The sequence below is a fragment of the Falco cherrug genome, chromosome 8 (assembly GCF_023634085.1).
Source record: "Falco cherrug isolate bFalChe1 chromosome 8, bFalChe1.pri, whole genome shotgun sequence".
In the NCBI taxonomy this organism is placed as follows: Eukaryota; Metazoa; Chordata; class Aves; order Falconiformes; family Falconidae; genus Falco; species Falco cherrug.
The window spans coordinates 55,654,611-55,665,915 of record NC_073704.1 but is presented as its reverse complement, the minus strand read 5'-3'; positions in this window follow the sequence as shown (position 1 = coordinate 55,665,915).

The following is an 11,305-nucleotide window of genomic DNA, read 5'->3' as shown; positions in this document are numbered from 1 at the left end:
ACTGTGGGCAGGTCCCCTCTATCCCCTTCTCCCTGCTTTGGGACTGAGCAGGGAAAGGAGGCAGCAGTGCCATGCCCTGACACTGAACTGGCTGGACCATAGGGGACAACATGGGGACTCTGCCCCAGGCTCCCTACCAGCCTCCAAACCACAGAGAACCACAGCAAACCAGCCGTGATGAGCCGCTGTTCTGGGTGAGATGGCAGGGGCTGCCCTGCAGCGCTCCAGCTTTCATGTATTCATCACACGTCGGTTCCCCTTAACCGTGAAAAGAGGGTTATCCTCCCCCTCGGGCAGAGCTGTCGCACTCCCAGCAGGGTTGGGGACACAGGGGGTTGGCACTGAGTGGTCCCCATCCCGCTGCCGGGCCGGGGTAGCCAGATGGGAGGAGAGAGGCAAATTTGGCTAGTCCAAGTAGAAGCTAATTGTGTTTCATTGAGGTTTTATCTCTGCAACTGGCAACGTGCTCCTCCAGGAGATTTAGTGGGAAGTTGTCTAGTCCCTGCCAAGAAGGCTGGTTTTTTAGAGAAAGCACATTATGCATCAAAGTTGAAATTCAAATCCCTTTTTCCTCCATTCCCAGAGTATATTTATGAGGCTCCAGATATTCCTTGGTACATCGTGGTTTGCAGGATGCCCCCAGACAGTGCAGAAGCCTGGGACCAGCTCAAAGAGCCAGCTGAACTTTTTCTGGTTTATGATTTTCCCCTTAAATTGTTGCTGGGTGAGTGGGATGCTGAGAGCGGGCAGGGAAGAAGCTGCTGCCTGTGCATGGCTGCAGGGCTACTGACTCCCCCCCCACACCCCCAGCTTTCCCAGGGCTTTCCCACCAGGTGCTGCTCCTCTCCATCCCAGCCCTGCTGCAGTTTATCCCCCGACCCCCTGAGCCCTCCCCATCCCCTAAACCAGCTGCAGTCTGGTGTGTGCAGTCACATCCTGCATGGGGCTGGCAGCAAATCGAGTGTTTTTCCCTAAAGATGCTCTGGTTCTCCTCCCTTCGCGGGGTTTAAGCAGTTTTCAAGCGCAGGCATGCCAGGAGGTGAATCAGCTCAGCCTAGAGCCTGCACTAACGGTCAGGGGGGGGTGGGCAGGCGTGGGGAGCACAAGGATGAGCACCTAAGGGAGGGGAGAGGAGGCAACGCAGGACCACAGCTTCTCTCAGCCAAACCCTTTGGGGTGTAAACCCACCCGGTTTGCTGCAGGCAGGCTGGGAGGGGGGCAGGTGGGGGGCTCCTTCTCCAGCCCTCAACAGCCTATCTCAATGTGTCAGGACAGGCCCAGCTTCTGCAGTCGCTGGAAAATCACTCTCCATTTCCAAAAGGAAAAGCAAAGTGTAAATCTCTCTCTCAGGCACACGTTTGTTCCTCTGCAGCAAAAAAAAAAAAAAAAAGTGGCGAAAGCTTTAATTTCTGAGCTGGGAGGGAGAGACAACGATACATCAGCAGCACCCCGAGTGCAAAGGAAGAAAACATCAATTCTGGGATTACACCAGCGGCCACCAAGATTTCTCCCTCCCTGGCTGTAACCCAAAAACGCCGCAGGTTTCCCTGCTGGCCCCGCAGCTCTTACCTCTCCGCTGTGTTTGGGGGGAATTCGGAAACCTTCGCAGAGATGAGGATGGTTATGGCAGGAGTGTTTGCCCGGAAGGGCTGGGCTGGGGGGGAGGCAGTGATTCCCCACCCCCGGCTGGATTTCATATTCAGAGCGGGCCGGTTGCAGCTCTCGGTTCTCCCCAGAGGTTCCCTTCATAAGAGGGAGCAAATTCCACTTATCTGTCGAGGGGAGATTTGCATTTTAAATATCCCGATTCCAAATGTCACCCAGTTTGATCCCCTAAGCTGAACAAATGCAATGGAGCGGGGAGGGGGCTGGGGGCGGCTCACCGGCGTGGACCGCCGGGAAGAAAGGAAAAACCCAAGGTTAAAAACATGCATGGATGTTTAATCCAGGCTGAGGTTGAAGATGGGAGCAAACATGGCACTGACCTTAGGTATCAGAGGCTTCAACCATTAAGGATTAGGGATTTTGTGTTTGAGATTTTGTTTACACAATAAGACTTAAGACTGCATGGAGTGTAGGTGGATTCTCCCCAATGCCTGCAGAGGGATTAGTGCCTATAAGGCAGCCAGAATGAGCTAAAAATTGGAGAGATCAAAGTGCAAAAAGAGGAATCCCACGTTCTTTGGGAGGGGAGGGAAAAAAAAAGAGGCCAATGGTCAAGCCTGAGACAATTGTAGCTGCTGGCCCCAGAGAGCCTGGGGAAAGGTATGGAGTGCTCCTCACCCTGCAGCTGCAGGGATGCCAGGGGTGCTCTTGGGGAGCAGCCAGACCCCAGGTGTTTTCCATCTTCTCCTGTGGCTGCAAAACCTCCCTGGCCGGCTCTAGCCCTCAGGAGGGGGATGACCTCAGCCCTTCTCAAACTCCCCTCTGCCACAGGGCCATCGCTGGAGAGCATGGCAGAAGAGGGGTGTCCAGCCTACACCCCCCACTGCAGCACTGGGGCACAGGGGGAAGCTTAGTGCAGGGAGGCGGTAGGTCCCACTCCACCTCCTGTGTCCCCCATGACCAAGGTGACACTGCCTCGTGTCAGCCCATGCCAGACAAGGAGAGGACATGCTCGCCTGGGCCAGGGGAGGGGTCTGCCGAAGCCCTGGCCCCGCGGCACCCAGCTGCTCTGCCCACCTGCCTCCACTGCCCAGTCAAGCAAATGAGCCTTCTCATCTTCACCTTATTAAAGCCATGAGCTGATTCGATTAAAACAGGGCACCAACCCACTTCCCCAGAAGGCAAAGGGGATGAATGTTTAAGGCATGAAGTTTTCTTGCCCCTGGCACCTCATTAACCACTCCACCCCCTGCACACAGGCCACTCCTGCCAGCTCCCTCCCTGCCATGCGTAGCAGCTGCCTACACCTAGGTGCAGGTAAACTCACCCAGGTGAGAGCACGATGCATCTGCCAGCCCTGCACTGCTGCACCTTGGCCCCAGGGACTGGGAACCCAGTGGGGTCATGTGCATAGAAAACCAGCCCAGGCAGGGCAGGCTCAGAGCTGCCTCCAGTGCAGGCAGCTTGGGGGGTCTCCAGCCACAGCAGCCCACAGCAGCAGGGCTCACGTATCTGCAGGCAGCCCTTCTTCCTCCTTGACATCTGCGGTGACTGAATTTGCTCCACCACTCAGCTTTTTGAGAGGCAGAGGGTATATGCACCCACCTGCACAGCTGCCCTGCATCCCCGAGCCTCTCCTGCGCTCAGGCACAGGACATAAGTTTTATCCTCACCCCCGTCCTAAAACCTGCAGGCAGGCAGGCGCTCCTTTGCCACAAATGAGTCTGAAATGGTTCGGAGAACGACTAATTCCCTCCTTTCTTAATGCATGGAAGCTTCTTACGCTAAATCTATACAGACACAATTAGCATTATTCATATTCCATATGCTCCGCTCCCTTGTGATGAATATTAATCTGTTCCCTGCTCCCAGGCATTAGAGATAACGGCATTGCACTGTGCTGTGCTGCGGTGGCAGAGATGGTCTGAAGGAGCAATGCTGCAAGTGAAGGCAGTTTCATTCCCATGTCAGAAAGGGGAAACTTTGCATCTTTTTAGGGGGAGGCTGGTTTTATGACTGCAGGGCTGGGCTGAACCAGAGCATCCTTTCTGCTCCCACTCCCAGCTGAACTGGTCCCCTCCAGAGGCTGCCCCAGTCACCCCAGGGCACATGGTGGGGTTGGGCAGCATGAAGCCCAACCCTCCCTGCACCTTCCAACTCTCCACAGGTTTTTGAGATGGAGTAGGACTCAGGCAGACCATCCTGCCTCTGTCAGCTCACATTTTGCAGCCTTTCTGAGGCCAAGAAGTGGTCACGGGTGTTGCAGGAGCTAAACAGCTATCTCTTGGTGTTCCCCAGTGCACGAGCAGCTCTGCCAGCAGTCCAGAGCTTCCCCACTGCAGCGCCTAGCCATGCCCCCAAGACCAACACAGCCGGACAAGTGCAGCACCTGAGTCCCTTGTCCCAGTCCTGCTCCCACCCCTCTGCACAGCATCTGCCCTGGAAATGGGGCATGGGGCAGCAGCACCCACCATAGCTGCAAAAGGAGCACAAGAAGGGGCAGAGGAAATGATGCAGCAAATGCAGTTCATCCTGCTACTGTCTTGCAGGGACACGGCGGAGGGGGATTTACGATTCAAGGAGCTTTTGCAAACCAGAGCCCATCCCACATGCAGGCAGGGCTGCATGGACCGTCCCCAGCCCTTGTCTGTCTGTCCGTCCTTGTCCTTCATGTGTGGCTCCAGGCCAGGCCCGGGGGTGCTGCAAGCGAGGGGCCTGGGGGCTGCCAATTGAAATGCCATACGTGTGGTGGGGGTGGAAAGGATACAGGCCAAGAGACACCGCGTCGCTATACATCCATTTGCATGCTTAATCCGCTGCTGGGGAGTATAGCGTCAGGTCCCCCATCTGCTCCGCATCTCGCATCATTAGCTGGCTGGTTTCCGAGGCGGCTCTGAGCAGAGGTGGGAGTCGAGCAGAGAGGGGAGAAGGGAGGCTGGTCCCAGCCCTGCGCGCCACCACATGCCAGCATCCTGGGGAGCTTGGGGGGATCCTGCCCCTTGCTGGAGCCGGTGGGCAGCACACGGGGGGGACCGGGACGGGGTGTGGGTGAAGGGGGGGTCCATTCCTACAGTCTCCTGGGGTGCTGCTGTTCTCCGAGCTCCCCTGTGGGCAGTGCGAGGGGGACAGGGCATCTCCTTGCCTCTCGCGGCTGCTGCCCACACACTAGCTTTGCCCAGGAGAGTGCCCAGGGCAGCAACAGTCCCCATAGCTGGTCCCTCTCCACAGGCAAGCCAGGAGTCACCCACAGCCACCAGCCCATGCATGAAGGAGAGCTCAGCTCTGCCACACGGATCCAGCACATCGACCATTCCCACTGCCACTAACCCAGGGCGATGGCACCAGGGCACAGCCCCTTTAAATCCCTACACTCGCAGACCTGGCTGGGACACTGTAAAGGGAAAAATAAGGCAAAGAAAATTATTTTCTTCTCTCTGGCGAGCCTGGAGAGCTGCCCATTCCTCAGCAGCGTGCTGCCAGCCCTCCCACGCACCTCGCAGCGGAGGACTGCAGAGGCCAGCATGGGCTGGGGGATGCCACGGGGGCCAGGGTGCAGTGCCCCCCCCCCATGCCAGACACCCTTGCTCACCAGGATTCCATAGGGGTAGCGAGGCCCACACAGCCCCTTTCGCCCTGGATGCACAGCACATCCATCTGCTCCATTACCTGCCCCATCTGCCCCATTCTCTGAGGCTATTCTCATCTCCAAGCTCTAAAAAGGCTCAAACTCACCCCAAAATCCCTGATGAACTCCCTAGCTTGGGGCCACAAGGAGGTGCTCCAGCCACCTGTGCTGAGCAAACTGGGGTTTCTCAGCAAGTGGCAATGAAGAGGGGGTCAGAGGGATGGAGGGGCTGGGGGACTAGGGGGGGGCAGGAGAGGAAAGCCCTGTGCCCCCCCAAGGTCATTCTCCCCCTCCGCTTTCACACCCGGCTGGGTTCCTTCATTACTTACCCAAGCTGTAAATTGTCTAATTTGGAGCACACCATTTATCCCTGATGTGCACTTGAGCAGCCAGATTTTGTTGTCAGGTGTGTAATTAATTTTTTTAATGTGATTTCTCTCCTAGGAAACTGCAAACAAACAGTTCTGGCTTTCAGGCCTGAGCGGCTCAGGCGAGCATTGGGGCAGGGAACGGGCAGTCAGGGAGCTGAGGCCAGACCCTGGAGGATGTGAGGAGCCGGGATTTTACAGCAGCTCCCCATGCTCCTGCTTTCCAGCCGGAGCCGCATCCTTTGGCACAGCCCTCTGCCTCTTCTGACACTGCCATGCTCCCCGCGGGCACCAGCAAGGGCTTGCAAGGGGAAGCGACAACTACTCTCCCTGTTCCCAACTCAGTCTTCTGGGAGTTACCATTTTTATTAAGACCAAACATGTCCTTGGCTGCTGGGAATGTGATTTGCTCCTGGAATGAGATTACAGTGGCTCCCAAGGAGCCCATATCAGAATCCACCTCACCGTGGTGATGCTCCCGTCCACAGCTGGAGGCACTACCATTGCTGGATTTTCCCAGGCATCTCTACCATGGGAAGAGGCTGTGCTCGGGCACGGTATGGGAGGATCCCTGTGGACGCACCACCCTGGCCTCTTTCCCCTCAGCTGGGATGTTTGCAGTTCAAGAACGATGCTGGGCTGTTTTTGCATTGCCCATCATCTCTCACAGGAAAGGCATGTGGAAGAGCAGAGGAGAAGCAGCAGCTGAGGGTGGGTGATTGCACATCCCTGTGACCAGCTAGGTGTGACGTGGGGCATCAGGGTGCCCAGTTGCTGCTCCGCATCCCGAGCAAGAGTGATCCTCCCCTGACAAGCAGCATGGAGAGCCACCTGCTGTGAATGTACAAGCACGTCTCTTCACCTCTCCTGCTGCCAGGGAAGTTGTTATATGATTTTTGCTGCTGGTTTTCCAGATGAAAGGAGGTGAAAATCACCTCCATTAGCTGGCAGAGGCAGGTGGGAGGATCTATGTAGAGAGCACTCCAGGGCTGACTTTGCTGTCCCGACCCCTGCCCAGCAAACCCCCGGGCATGGGGTGGCAGTCTGGGGGTGCGGGAGATGCTGTTGTGCCACCCCCATGTGGGGACTCAGGCTGGGGCCAAAGCTGCAGGAGTTTGGGGGCAGCTGGTGCAAAGCAGCCAGAAGACCCCAAAAATGCTCTGCCCTGTGCAGGCTCAGCCAGCAGCAAGGCTGGGGAGCCTACAGCTGGTGACATCCCTGGGACTGGTCCCCTGCACTTATCTGCTTGCTCTCCCACTAGTGCAATGGGTCCCACTGGCAGCAGCTGCCTGCAAAATAAAGTCACTGCTGCAGCCCCCCCGAATGAGCCTTCTAGAGTGGATCTGGCAGCACTGCCCCCCAAGCAGCAGATGCCACCATGGCCACCACAAAACAGACAATGACCTCCCAAGGGGGGATGCCACCACTTGGACCCCCAGGCCCATGGGCCAGACTCCTTAGGGGCTTTTTTCCTGCATATTTAATTCTCTGTTGTGACTTTCAGGAAGGGACAGTGTGGTCCCTGGGGGCCATAGGAGGGGGCTGAGCTCTCTGCTCCCACATCCTGCTGCCTTTTGTGCTTTGAAACTGCCTTCCAAGGAGCTGCTTAGCATTCGAAGCAGGTGCCCATGCTGTTTCAGGGCAAAAACTCTCGTTTGCCTTCAAAAACATATTGATCTTCTGCAGCCTGCCATGAAGGGCAGTGCCTGCCCTCCAGAACGGGACAGCAGGCACATGGGGGCCCAGTTTGGCTTTCCCAAATGCAAATGGAATGAAGGGACCCTGGTCCGTGCTCCATCCCACAGCAGGACCCTGCCATCACACCAAAGCCCATAACCACTCAGCTCTGCAAGTCCCTGGGTTCAAAGGGAAAAGCATCAAAGCCCTGATGTCTTTGATTTCCCTTCATTCTTTTTTTTTCCCCCCTCCTCCCCTGGAGGAGTTCAGCTCCCAGGTACTGCCTGCACAAAAGCAGAAATTAAAATCCCCAGGAACTGCTGCTGTCCCTGAGAAATTCCTGGCAGGGGTCCCATCTACTCACTGCCCATGTTTGGCCACTGGCAGGACCATGGGCAGTCTCCATCCTGGCTGCCCCCAGAATCCCCTCCGTCACCTTCTCACCAGAAACTGGCACCTTTTCACACAAGGTTTGGTGCCACGTGAGGGTTAAGCTCATCTGCCTAATGGGAATGGCTGATTTATCTGCCTGCCTTCCCTCTCCTGATAAGGGCCTGGCTATGGGCTCACCAGGCGGAGGAGGTAATACTGAAATAGCTTCTTTTCTTATACTTCACGTGGGGATTATTATGCTTGTCTTGAGTCGTTGTCGTTCCCCCCCTCCCACTGCCAGCACAGGAAAAATCCCCGGGATGGCATTGTCAGCAGCACTGCCACCAGGCAGGATGGGACTGTGTCCCCTGGCACTGCAGCCCAGCCCCTGGCACCACGGGCTTCCCTCTGCCACCCACTCATAGCGGGTATGTCCTCCCAGGCACCTGTGGTGGCACAGGTAGAGCTGAGGAGCTGAGCATCTCCTCCTGCATTGCGCGCAACACAGCCACTGCCAAAGGGTGAAACCTGTCATGACAGAGAGCAAATTTCCTGCACACCACAAACCCACAGACCTTTGCTTTGAAGTGTGTTTTTATGACTAATTGCAGCTCCCCAAGGCCAGCATCCCCAGCCAGGGTCCAGCATCAGCTGTCCCTGTGGCCTCGGCGGAGGCACTGGCTCCTCAGTGCCTGGCTGAAAAACTCCAGTCTGCGGTATGCACTGTGGCCCTTGGAGACTATAGTCCTGCAAATGCAAAGGAAAAGCAAGTCTTGCTCCAGCCATCCCATGGCCAGCTCCTCCCGGCCACTCCAGGGAAATGACAGGGCCAGTGGTTCCCATTAGCAGGATGAAGTCTGGGGGGAAAAATTATTCTGGATTGTCCCTGTGAGTTCAACAAGGCACACACAGCGCACGGCTGCAATCGATAGTGCCAGGTAGGCACTTGCTCTTGCTCTCACTGTGGTTTGTGTGTCCATCCAGGGTTCCAGGAGGAAGCCTGTGACATGCCATCCATCCACCATGGCTTCTGCATGGGTGCATCCTTTGCTGGGCTCTCCGAGCTCTATTTCCATCCATAGGAGGCAGAAGAGCAGGGATGCTCACTCGTGCATGGCAGGGGTGAGCAGGCAAAGCAGCCATCCCACGGCCAGAGCCTCTCTGTCCCCTCGGCTCCCACGCTGATGGCATGGAGACAGCCCCAGGGACCCTTCGCTGAGGAATGGGGTGGCAGGTAGGGCTTCCTCAGTGTCAGAGCCTGTGGGCTCCCTTCTTAGCCAGGGATGCCCTGCACACACAGGCTCCCACCGGAGCCGTGCTCCTAGCCCGCTCCCATCCCCAGGGCCGGCTGCCCTGGTGCTTCACAAGATACCCAGCCCTGGCAACAACAGGAGGAACAGGGTGAAAATCAGAGATTTCCATCCCTCCAGAAGAGGATTTCAGCAGGGAAGGTAGAACTACACTTCCCAGAGTGCTCCTGGCCCTGCCGGCCGCCAGGGGAAAGGCTGAGGGACCCAGCCACCAGCTCCTCCCTGCTCCTAAATTATTCTCCTTATTATGTATTTGTGGTTTTCTGCACTTAACTGTCTGCCTCGTCCACTTAATTGGGGGATTATTGCTACTACCTGCCCATACGCCAGAGCCCAACTCATTACTGGGGCTTATTTATTAGCAGCGAGGCAGCAGAAACGCACCCTGCAGCTCCCTCTCCTCTGGCACAGGCAGCTGGAGGCGATGGAGGAAAGCTAGTGGGGGCCAGGATGAGGCAAGTGATGGTGGGCACAGCTGCAGTTCAGCCAGGGCCAGGTCAAAAACAGCCTCTGTCAGGCATGGGAGCATCACAACAGCCTCCTCCAGCATCTGGCATCAGCCTGGGATACTGCTGCTCTTGGCAAAGCACAGAAGGAGCAGCGAAAGCCTGACTGCTCCTTAAAATTGCTCCCTGAGCTCAGGAAAGGTCATTCACACAGCGCTGTCCTTTTGCTCACAGTAAGAGACCCCATCTCCTCTCCACAGTGGTGGCTGAGTGACAGCCACATGGCAGGGCAATGCCAACAGCTTGCAGAAGCCCACTGCAGGAGGGCGAAAGTGCCGCTGCCCTGCAAAGGGCAGGACGAGCTACCAGCACCCGACAGCCCCTCTCCAACCCGCTGCTCCCATTTCCAGGCAGGAGAACCTGGGAAGAATGCAGGACAGCAAGCCTGCATATGCTTTGATAAATAAAACATGGCAAGAAGGCAATCAGTGCTGCCCACTTGGCTGCAGGCAGCTCTGCCTGCAGCAGCTGCATGGGGGGGAATTCACAAATGGTGTCACCCCAGCCATCAGGCCGCCAGCCTCGGCGCTGCTCCTCTGCTCACATCCAAGTTTTGCTGCCTCAGCACTGAGGGGGATTGATTTATTCATCAGCTTCTCCATCCCGCAGCAGCCCTGCAAGAATGAGTGGTGCAGTGAGCTGCTGTGCGATGTGACAAGCAGCACAGCAGGGAGCAGGGAGGGCTGACCATGGAGGTGGCACCCGGCTGACCTGCATCCCACCTGCCATGATGCCTGGCAGAGGAGGGACTCTCTGGGGTGGAAAACTTGAGCAGCAAGCTCCTCCAGGGCCATGCTGCTGAGCCCCTCTCAGGCACTAAGTCACAGCCATCCTGCACCCTCTTTTTAGGATGGAGAGGCAGGACCTCGTTTTTCAGAGGGCGATCAGAGATCCCGATGGCCGAACCAATTGCAAAGACAAGTTGCAAAGCGAGGAGCCAACCCCAGAAAGCACCAACCCCAGAGCAACCCTGGGGAAGCTCGGTGGAAGCTGTTCCACGCACCTACAAACCCAAAGCAAAACCCAGGGAAAGGAGCGCTTTGCCTGCCCGCCAAGGAAGCAAAGGGCAGCCGGTTGCGGAGAGGGGTTGGGCAGCGGAAGGATGAGTCCCAGTCCCTCAGGCCAGCGGGGCTCTCAGGAATCCTCTTGGCCATGCTCTGCACCAAGGACCAGACCCTGAACTGGGGTTTTAGCTGCTTAAAACTGCTGGGGACAAGTTCCTGCTCTTTGCCCTGCTCCCTCCTGCCATTCCTTGCTCCATGCAGCAGCACCCAGCCAGCCTGCCCACACCCCTGTCCCGAGGCTCTGCAGTGCCCGGCGCAGACCCCGTCTCCAGCCCCCCCCCATCTGCACTGCTCCCCGCAGCTTCTCTGTGAGCCCTGTGGAGCCCAGTAGGCTCCAGCTCTTTGTCACCCCCCATCCTCAGGACACCCCACAAGAGAGGCTGGGCAAGGGCTTTGTCAGGTGCAAGGGGAGGTCTCTGATTTGGGGACCACTTCTGGCATCTCAAGAGACCCAGAGATGTCCTGCCTGGAGACCCCTCCTCCGGGGGGGCTGGCAGTGCCATGGGACAAGAAGCAGTGACTGAGGGAGAGAAGTGCAGGGCCCTGGGGCAGGAGGGTGAATACTGGAGGGAATTGCTGGATGGTGGTTCGGGAGGGATGGCCAGGTACTGGGGGGAATCGATGATTACTGGGGAAATGGGGGTGGCCAAGAAATAGGGAGATAACGGGAGGCACGGCCGGGTACCGGAATGTGGCTGTACAGGCGCTGGTGATGCCGCTGCTGGGACACAGGGGCATAGCCCGGTACCGGGAGGGATGCCCGCGCACTGCGGGGCAA